Raw genomic sequence first — 11339 nt, forward strand, 5'->3', positions numbered from 1 at the left:
TCAAAATATGTATATGCATCATAAAGTGTGTTCAAATTGCAATAAGAAGTTCTTTGTGTAAGAAAAATATGAAAACAGGAAACACAAATATATCCAAATGCATCCCTGATAAGTGAGTAGTGTCTACAATATCTTCATAGAGAAAAACTTAAGATCTGCGAATAAAACTCAAGGTCCTGCTACAAGGAAAGAAATATGTTTTTTAAATGTAGAGCATAAAATGCTTTATGCTAATTTCATTTCAGAAAAAAAAACAAAGATATCAGAACTCAAATTCTGATTTGAAAGTAAATCCACACAAGTATTTAGCAATGGATATGTTTTAAATCTGCAAATGAACATCACAAGTGTTTTTAGGAAAAAATAAATAAAATCCTATTCACTATGCATTTAACTAGATTAACAGAAACACTGGGAAAAACGCAGACATGGGAGCAACTGGAAATCACATTTTCAATATATGTATATATTTCTAGTGTTTCACTGAATGCATGTTTCATTTCAGTGCATGTTCTGAGGCCATTTGCACTCAATCCTCTCACTTTCTTGTGGCAATAAATTTTACTTACTAGAAACAAATGCATCTAAAACAGTCAGTGAAAAGTGAATTGTTTTGTCAGTTATTTCTATACTCACATAAATTAAATAGGTCCAGTCAGTCCCTTAAACATTTTAATTGTGAAAATTATAGACTTGGATTAATAAAATCCAGAAAAAAAATATCTTATGAAACATTACAGTAGGACTTTGATTGCTTTTTTTTTTACATGAGCTAAACCCCCCCCCCAAAAAAACAAAAAAGGTTCACAATATTATAGTTTGAGTGCAGTCGATCTGAAGTATATTGAATCATTAAGTTTCCCAGGTGAAATTAACTTTTCCATTCACTTCTAATACTTCAAACACACTTTTTTAACAGTTTGATTTAATTGGCAAATACCCACAATTTCAGTGAATTGTTCAACCACTTGAGTGGTTGAGTTAATAATAAACTTTTCAGTAGTCTGTGTAACTCTGTATGTCTGTGCACACTTTATGAGCTACGGTCAGCATCACATGGTAGCTCGTGGCATAAAAAGATAAAATTTCTTCGTACAACCTGTTGGTGCAGCACGGAGACAGACTCTGATGTGGGGGGTAAGCCGGTCTCACCCCAGGATGTCACTCATGACTCTTTCTGCAGAAGTTGTGTTTTAGTTTTGGCTTCGTTAACATGTCTGCGTCTCTATACTCCACCAGTCGTCCGGATGTTGCCCTCCTCTGGTTCCTCATCCCTTTCAAAGCTGCAAAGCACCTGATATGTGACCAGTACAGGTGGCTGACCATCAAGATCCTCACTGCGCTCCTGCTGCTGGCCATCCTGGGGCTGTTCATTTACAACATGCCCGGATACATGGTGAAGAAAATGCTGGGAGCATAATCAGAAAAGCAGCAAAGAGCTTTCCTCTTTTTCAAAAGGGTGTGCCTTCACGTGTACTTTGTATTGTTTTTGTGAATGTTTTATCACTATTTCATTTCATAAGGTGATTGATATGACAGCACTTTTACAGGAGCAGTGCTAATACTACATACTGAGTGTATTCATTTCTTGTGATTCGTGTATACAAGTTTCATTGCGTCTGTTTGGACAACTGCAAAGTTTTCTGTCTTGATTTTTCTTTTTCTATATTCCTATCACTGCTCAACTTTTTGAAAATAAATGACCGATAAATAGGCACATTTAGCAATTTTGGGTTGCGTTGGAATTCAGGATTTCTTGCTTCTGTGTCTGTGTATGATATTTCTTATTTGTGAATAAACAACCTCTGAAATGTTCTGTTTTCTGGTGGTTATGTACTAAATTCTGGACACGCAAATCTCTGCTTTTTTTCTGGTATGTATGAGCAAATATTGAAACATTATCCATGTAACTCTTTAGGAAATGTTGCTTTTACTAAATGAACTGAATTACTTTGCTTTGCACTGCTTGACTAACACACTGTTTGCGTCTCTGAACCCCACCAGCCGTCCAGACATTGCCCTACTCTGGTTCCTCATCCCCTTCAAAGCAGTGAAACACCTGATGTGTGACCAGTACAGGTGGTTGACCATCAAGATTTTCACTGCTCTCCTGCTGCTCGCCATCTTGGGTCTTTTCCTGTACAACATGCCGGGATACATGGTGAAGAAAATGTTGGGGGCTTGAGCAATCTGCTGTTTTACACTGTGAAGAAAAACAAAACATTTCACTCGTGTTTTTGAAAGTGTTTTTGTCATCAAGATGTAGATCGTTAAACATACAGTATAGCATATAAAAAAGAATGTAAACCCTTTCCTATACATGTGATCATGAGAAAATTATTGTCTTGTCTTAAATTAATGGTACAAAACTTCACACAGGCTGTTACTTTGATTTTGGTGAAAGTAGTTTTGTTTTTGTGGAATAGAATGCAGTTTACACCGGCTGCTTGGCCTTTAATGAAGTGTGTTAATGCTCATGTTGCTCTGTCAGTACTGCAAAATAAGGCTCTAACAGTTTTAACAGTAAATTTATTTCATTTTGAAAGTTTGTTTTTGCAAAAGTGCAATTGCTGCATTTGCATGCTCTTGATACTTTTGTGAAAATTGGAAACTGGGGCTGCAAATTTGCTGTCTTTTTCTGTAATGCTCACCAAATGGATTGTTAGCATTAGCACTAGCTGAAGGTTTTATTTATTGTGAAAAGCAGGTGTTAATTGTTTTCTAGCATTGTGCTAAGCAGAGGAAGAATGCTCATTAATGTCGAAACTGGGACAGCTCTTATGATTACTATCTGAAAGCTCAGTAACACGTTTGCATTCACAGCCACAAACATCGTACCTGCTTACGTCTGCTTTGTCTCCAGCAGTAGTGAAGGTCAGTGTGGAGCTATTTTTGCTTTCTGGAAGGCTTTACATTTAGCCTGGTGTCATTTTATCAGTCTTTATTTGCTCAAAGCTTCAGCCATCATCTTACAGTTGACTGTAAATGGTCTGAAAATAATTAAATTCATCAACTTCCGGTAGAAAATGGTATTGCAAGGTCATCTAACCTCAGCTAAGTCGAGAGCTTGTCAACTTTCACTTGAAGTCTCTGCTGAATTATACCCAAAACTTTTGAAATTAATTTTCTGATGATTACTTTGGTCATATTAAGGTTTCAGGGTGAGTAGCAGTAGGCCTCCATCTACCTGGCCAAATATGTTAACATACAGACCAGGAATGCACTTCAATGCATTCAGAACATTTGAAATAAAAAGTGTTTCTCTCTAGTTATTCATATATCTAGATATAGGTAAACAGATTCAGTGCAGCGTTAATGTGTATCTATCTGGATTGTTCAGCTTTCATGTTGTCATTTTGTCTTCCCCTCCTGAAATACATTGCGATATTCACATGAAATACTAATTTGAAATTGATATATTTTCTCCCCAATGGATGAATTTCTGGAGAACTGCAGTGAATTCCTTCTAGCTAAAACATCGCCTTGCTGCAGGTACTTATGTAACTGGCCGGTGAAAACTGAATGTGTAGAAAGTAACTTTTGTTGTGTTTCCAAGTGTTTTTGATGGACTAATTTATTGTGAACTCATCAGTTTGGTAACAGTGTAGCAATTTCTAAGTAAGTTGTCACCAATAAATGTTTCTAATCATATCGTGTGTATGTGTTTACTGCCATTTCTCTTGTTTCTAAATTTAGTCTTAACTATGACTTGTATTGCTCAGAGTGAACATGAGCAACTGGTAGCTCTCATTCCCGTTTGGAGAATTTCTCGGCTCTACTAAAAATTGCGATAGTTGTTGCTGCTGTTGTGTTTGCCACTTTCTTTTCTGAAAGCATGATGTCCTCATTAATTTTTCCATTGAACTTGTAACTATACGTAGATTAAAAATGAAGTGCTTGAGCACATCAAACCAGCACAAGTGTCAATTTTCAAACATGTCAATGTTTCATCAAGTTTAGCGTTGATCTTTGAAGATACTTTGTAGAGTAGGGTCATTAGGTGTGGTAGGAATCAATAAACGTAACTACAAAGCACTACAAATGTAGCTACAAAGGGTCATTTCTGTATCACTTTGATCAAAATAATTCAGAACATTGTGTGTTGATTACTTAGCTTGATTACTTTGTTTTCACTGAGACAAATAGTTGTGGAAAAATCTTGTCTATATATTTGGAATTACTCAGAGTTAACTAATACTGGAGAATGTCATATTTAAACACAAGACTTATTTATGAATGTAGTCAATAGTTCTTGTGTGTATAATTGGAAGTTCTGACTGTTGCTATGCTGCTATGGCTCTGCCTGTTTACTCACTCTTACAACATGGCAACTCAGTAACTGATTTCGGAGAAATTCTGGTGTATAACTGATGAAACTAAGTGCGAATGTAAATGTGAATCCAGCTGTGGTCACATAAGCACTTATATTAGTGCAAGTTCAGATCCCACTCCTTACTTTAATAATTTTATTTGAACTGATGAATTTAACAATTCGTATCACAACCTGGCTCAAATGTGTGTGATAAAAGGAGACCAGTTTGCAGTGATTAACATAACTTTAATTACACAAACAAAGTCACTGTAAGTGACGATCAGTACGTTTAGGAGGTGGTGTGTTCGCAGTGTCAAGAGTGTGTGGGTGTGTGAAGGTAAAGCTGTACGAGTCCTGTAATGCAAAAAACAGCCAAAGAAAAAGCCAGTCTGCAGGTCAGGGGAGAGAGCGGGAGAATGCAATGCAGCTATGAAGTCTCCTGCAGCCAGCCTGCTCAGGTGTGTTGCATCACTGCGATTCTCAGGTAACCCCACCCACAGCTACCTGCAAAAGAAACAAAGCCAGAGCGGAAGGCAGGATATCACCAGGCCGGCCCATAGGCCGTCACAATGGTAATATATGTTATGCTTGTTTCATGTTTTCAAAAAGGTTCTATAAATATTTGTTTATGCTTATTTTCTTTTAAGATAATGTATGCATACCAGCACTCTGTAAAACCCCTCAAGGTGGACTCCTCATGGGGCCAACCGAAAAGGTGAACAGGAGTTAGAGCTAAGGAGGAGGTTCTGGCCGAGACCTCTGCCTTTGTGAGGCAGAATGGAGGGGATCCTGGTGACGACTTCCTGGTTCTGGCACACTGCAAGATCCAGTTTGGGAAACACCAGGGCCAGAGGTTCCAGTGGCTGCTGGAGAACTCACTGGGCTACACCATGGGTGGACATTCCAGGTCCTGAATTGCCACAGTCCTGTGTGTATTCAGTGCTCCCCTGCTTCAACACACCTGAATTTAATGAATAGTTAATGATGAAGCTCTGCAGAAAGCCTGAGAACGAGCCAGTCATTGTGTGTTGAAGTAAGGACACATCGAACCTGTGCAGGAATATGGCCCTCCAGGACCAGGAATTCACCTATGGGTGAACCACAGTGGTGCTGTCGGAATGCACTAACACATGTCTGTGCTGCAGGACCGGCAAGAAGTGTTCCAACATAAACTGCACTGCCAATAGTTCCAGCGTTGATGTGGTCCAGGCGCAACGTCGGGGCCCACGTCCCCTGAGCCGAACGCCCCTGCCACATCACGCCCCACCCTGTGAGAGATGCATCGGTGTGGACCACCTCCCTCCGAGACAGAAGGGAGCCCAGTGAAACACCCGCCACAATCCACGCCCTGTCCCTCCATTGGGACAGGGATTCGAGGCAGGGGATCGACACGCAGTGCTGTCTGTACCTGTGCACAACCCTGGAGGGATCCAGGCAAAACCCGTTGAGCCACATTTGCATCGGCCGCAGGGAAAGCAGACCCAACAGAACAACCGTGGAGGCAGCAGTGCGCTTCCCCAGAAGATGCAGGTACAGGATGAAAGGCAGGAGTCTGCCGGCGCGGAAGACGCCCAGCATGTCCATGATACTGTCTACGCTCGGGGCAGAGGGCCGAGTGAGCATGGTTACCGAATCCAACTCCAACTCGTTGCACGGGAATGAGGTTGCTCTTGGCCAGGTTCACCCGCAGGCCCAGCCGTGCGGCATGAGCCCGAGAGGGGGCGTACACCAGCCAATCGTCTATGTACGGGAGGATTTTCAGCCCAGTCGCCTGCAGCGGAGCCAGCGCAGCAGCGACACGAGAAAACACCCTGGGTGACAGGAAGGGGCCAAATGGAAGCACGCGAAACTGGTAGTGGCAACTCCTGAAGGCAAACTGCAGGAACCGCTGATGCTGTGCCGCAATTGGCACGTGAAAGTACGCGTCCGTCAGGTCGATGGATTTGAACCAATCGCCCTGGGAAATCGCCTGCAGCATCTGTTGTGTGCGCAGCATGCGAAAAGGAAGCCGTTTCAAAAAAACATTAAGACCCCTCAAATCCAAAACCGGGCGCAAATCGCCGGCCTTCTTCGGCACCAGGAAATAACGAGAGTAAAAGCCCTCCGGATCCCACCGGGGCTCGATGGGCACAATAGCGCCCTTGTCCAGTAAGGTCGCGATTTCAGCATCCAGCGCCCCTGCTTTCGCGGGGTCGTGGATGACCGTCCATGCGACCCGACCAGGCACGGGTGGCCGACGGTAGAATTGGAGGCTGTAACCTTGGGACAGTGTGGCCAGCACCCAGGCGTCCGGAGTGCTGCGGGTCCAGTAGTCCAACTGCCCCTGGGTAAACAATCCCACCATCAGCCGCATGGCCTCCCCTACGCGACCCCCGACCCTGGGAGGGTCCGGGGGGACGCCGGGTGGATGGTGCAGGCCGAGGAGACCATGAGGACTGCACCCTCTCGGACCGTCGCGGCTCCTGGGCGAACGCGGCACGCTAACGGGGGGGGGGGGGGGGGGGGGGTGGCGCTCCCACAGCAGGCAGGTGACACCCCTGACCACCGAGCAGATTCCCGATGTGCTGTCGAGGCACCACAGGCCGGGGCAGGGTGCCTCTGGAGGCCGACAAGCTGGTGCCTGGTCTGAGTGGATTGGGCAATGCGTTCAAGCGCCTCAGTGGCAGCCGCACCAAAAAGTTTGCCAGGAACAACCGGAACGCTCCTAAGGGTCCTCAGACATGTCTGTGGGGACTTTAACATCCATGTCTGCTGCCCCTCAGATGAGTTGGCCAATAACTTTAAATCTCTCCTAAACTCTCTGGATCTCACACAGTCTATATCTGGTCCCACTCACAGGTTAGGTCATACATTGGACTTAATTATCTCTCGGGGGATCACAGTATCAATCTGTGAGTTGTCAGCTCTTCCCATCACCGATCACTCTCTTATACAGTTTGGCATCTGCGCTGTTCCACCTGCGCCCACGCCAACTGCCCCCCAACGCCGCCGCATCTTTACCTCATCTGCTGTAAAGGACTTTTCGGCTGCCTTTTCTGCATCTGGCCTTTGCTCTGCTCCTGAACTGACATCTCCTTTATGTCCAGACCGCTTCCTTTCTGCCTTCCACTCCACCTGCTCCCAGATCCTGGACTCTGTAGCACCTTTTAAGACTGTGACTACTAGATCTACCTCTGTCCCCTGGCTCAATGACACAACTCGAGCCCTGAGGCGTCGGTGCAGACAAGCGGAGCGCAAATGGAAGAAAGACAGGTTACAGGTGTCACTGGACATTTTTAGGGACAGCCTCACCGCCTTTCAGAGGGCAGTAGGGGATTCTAAAAGGCAGTACCTCTCCAATCTCATCAGGAGCAATAGCCACCGCCCTGGAGTACTGTTCAAAACCATTAATTCTGTAATTAACCCTGTGTCTGTTGCTCTGAATGACGTTTCTGAACAAACCTGCAATGCTTTTAAGCAATATTTTTTGGACAAAGTTATGTCTATTAGGCAAGCGATTACACCTGTTCCTACAGCCTTCACATCCATTTCTGCTGCACAATGTGTGTTTGAGAGTTTTGACCCTGTTACTCTTGTGGACCTCAAAATAGCTGTCCAGGGGTTGAAGTCGACAACTTGTGCACTAGACACTGTCCCTACTCATATTATGAAGGAAGCTGTTGACATCTTAGGCCCATGCCTTGTTTCCTTCATAAACAGCTGTTTTAGTTTGGGCATTGTGCCAGCTGCTCTCAAGCACGCCATCGTAAAACCATTGCTTAAAAAACCCGGTCTGGATCCCTCCCTCTTATCTAACTTCCGTCCTATCTCTCACCTGCCTTTTTTGTCCAAACTGATGGAGAAGCTTGTTTTTTCGCAGCTTCTCTCTCACCTTAATTCTAATGGCATTGCGGACAAATTTCAATCAGGCTTCAGGTCGAGACATAGCACCGAGTCTGCGTTGTTGAGGGTCCATAATGATATATTGACAGCTCTAGACAACAGAAGTTCTGTTGTCTTGGTGTTATTAGATCTTACCGCTGCCTTTGATACAGTGGATCATTCCATCCTCATTTCCAGACTTCAACACACTGTTGGCCTGCAGGGTGCGGTTCTCAAGTGGTTTTCCTCCTATCTCTCAAACAGATCCTTCACGGTACATATAAATGAGTTTGCGTCTTCTGCTGCTCCTCTCTCGTCTGGAGTGCCTCAAGGCTCTATTCTTGGTCCCATTCTGTTTTCATTATATATGCTACCGCTTGGTCGACTTATCTCCAGTCACAACATCCAATTTCACTTTTATGCAGACGATCTCCAGATTTATCTTCCAGTTATCTATAATGATCGCTCTGCGTTAGATCCCCTCAATAACTGTCTCCACACCATCAAACAGTGGTTGTCACAGAATTTCCTTCATTTGAATGGGGAAAAGACTGAATATATCCACTTCAGTTCTGACCCAACCCACAGTTCCCCAGATTTTGGTTCATCCACCCCACAATTTGCTTCTGCTGTGAGGAATCTGGGTGTGATTTTTGACAATGAACTTAACTTTGAAAAGCAAATCAGTTCTGTTGTGAGGGCGGGCTTTTTCCAACTAAGGCTTCTGAGCAGAGTTAAGCCATTCTTGTCTCGGGCAGATTTAGAGAAGGCCGCTCATGCTCTCATCAGCTCAAGACTTGACTATTGTAACGCCCTTTACGCTGGACTGAATCTCTCACTCCTCCATAAACTTCAGTTGGTTCAGAATGCAGCAGCTCGTCTCATCTCCAACTCCTCAAAATACTCACACATTACTCCGGTCCTTCAAGCTCTCCACTGGCTTCCGGTGCGGTTCCGAGTCCAGTACAAGATTCTGGTGTTTGTGTTTATGGCTACTAATGGGTATGCCCCCCCTTACATCTCAGAGCTGTTGCAAATTTATCAACCTGCCAGGACTCTACGCTCGTCAAGCCACACCTCCTTGGTTGTCCCCAGGGCAAGATATAGAAAGTTTGGTGACCGCTCTTTTGCTGTTCTTGGCCCGAAGCTCTGGAACTCTCTTCCTCTGGATTTAAAGTCTATCACTGCACTTAATGTTTTTAAATGTCATCTGAAAACGCACCTTTTTCATTTAGCGTTTGATGTTTAGCCCCTTTTAGTACTTTGTGTCTTAAAGTGTTTTTACTTATTTATTTTGTTTTACTCTGTTAAGCGCCTTGTGCTCCGTTTGGCAGTTGGAAGGCGCTTTAGAAATAAAATTTGATTGATTGATTGATTGATGTCTCCGACAGCGGGGACTGAGCAAATAAACATATAAAGCGCCCGGTTTCAGGACATATTTTGGTCTCTATCACTAGTTTCTTTAACCATGTTGGCTTCACCAGACTCTGATTTTTACATAAATCATCTGTTGATTTTATATTACGAGCTAAAGTTTTGCATAAATCGCCCTATCACAGCGCCTCCTCTGTCCACGTGATGCGGTCACGTGACGGGCGGGACCAATCACATTTACATCCGATTTCAAATATTCAATGTGGAGACGTCCTGCTGGACTCGGTAAAGTCTTCAGAACGGTGGTTGGAAACTCTATGGGTGACGTCACGAAAGGTCTATCCATTTATATACAATCTATGTCGCAAACACATTGACAGATGAAGTGCAATTATTTCAGACCCAGTATATGAGAATGTTCAGGTTCAAATCAAGCAATGAGCTACCGGTATTTTGTTCTGCAATTTACACAGCGTATGATTTCAAATGATTGGTCTTTCTTTCAATGGAAAGGCAATAATATTGGAGGATGCGGGCATCGATCCCGCTACCTCTCGCATGCTAAGCGAGCGCTCTACCATCTGAGCTAATCCCCCTGTGAAAGAGTACAAACAAGCCAAAAAAGTCCGCGGGCCAATTGACTTATGATGTGCTGCTGCCATCTGCTGGTTTGACACTAAAATAACATCTTCCTTCATGAAAGCTATTTCCCAAAGTGACATAGTAAGAGTCAACCACGTCAGATAAAACGTGCATGTTTGGAGGTAATAATAATGGAATAGTGATATTGCTGACAAAAACGTGGTGTCTCCACACACTCACATTTAGAGAAACACATTTAGAAAATTGAAGCTTCTGCCAAAAGTTTCTAAATCTTTTCATGGTGTTGTCCTGACACCTGCTGGTCCTGTGAAACTGACATCCTGCTGGGTTGTTTAGTAGATTGTTGTAACTCAACAAAATCTACCCTACCTCGCCGTTCACCAGCATTTATAATTTTGTGTTTTCAATAAATATTCAGTGATGCGAACATAAATACATCTTCTTTGGGAGGAAAAGACCGCAGAAAAACTATTGATTCGCGCATGCGTGTGGGAGACCAAAGTAAGCCCAAAGTAAGCCCAAGCAAGCGTTCTGATTGGCCGATGAACGGGCTCACATTTATCAGCAAGCATTCTGATTGGCCATAAATGAGCTTAAATTGCTCTAACAACACGCTCTACTGAAGTAATAGTATCGCTTCCCGAACGGTCCAAAGCATTGACTGATCCCAAAGGGCCAGCTGCCTTTCTGATTTTTAAATCTCCATCTCTATTGAACTGTTCACCAACATATTTTGAGAAATGTATTTATTTATTTATTTATTTTAATCAACAAGTTCAACGTTCAGTACATGGAATTGAAGTGTTTTCCCTCGGACAGCCGAACTGTGTGAATGATAATACTGTGTGTTTAAGAAAACGGAGACAATGTAAGTCAGCACGTTGTTTCATGTAAGAATGCATGCTTTATATTCTATTAAATGATAAAGAAACTGATAAGAGTACCACACTGGACATAAGTCCTCAAATGCAGTTAAATCATAATGTTTGGACTCAGTTACAGGTACTGAAGCACACGTTTCAGAATCTGCACTTAGTTATTACTTTTAATGTCATCAGAGTTTTAAACTACAACAATCTACTGAACAATCCAGCAGGGTGTCAGTTTCACTGAAGACCAGCAGGTGGCAGCAGCACGACATAAGTGAATTGGCCCGCGGATTTTTTTGCCTTGTTTTTTCCCCTTTACA

General features: G+C 43.4%; 1 non-coding gene across 1 annotated transcript; it reads right to left on the reverse strand.

The window, feature by feature from the left end:
• Window positions 1-10070: 10070 nt before the first annotated feature.
• On the reverse strand, window positions 10071-10143 carry trnaa-agc (transfer RNA alanine (anticodon AGC)). The gene has a single exon. It is a non-coding gene; the product is annotated as a tRNA-Ala (tRNA).
• Between the last annotated feature and the right edge of the window lie 1196 nt (window positions 10144-11339).

The sequence above is a fragment of the Salarias fasciatus genome, chromosome 19 (genome assembly GCF_902148845.1).
Source record: "Salarias fasciatus chromosome 19, fSalaFa1.1, whole genome shotgun sequence".
NCBI classification, from domain to species: Eukaryota; Metazoa; Chordata; class Actinopteri; order Blenniiformes; family Blenniidae; genus Salarias; species Salarias fasciatus.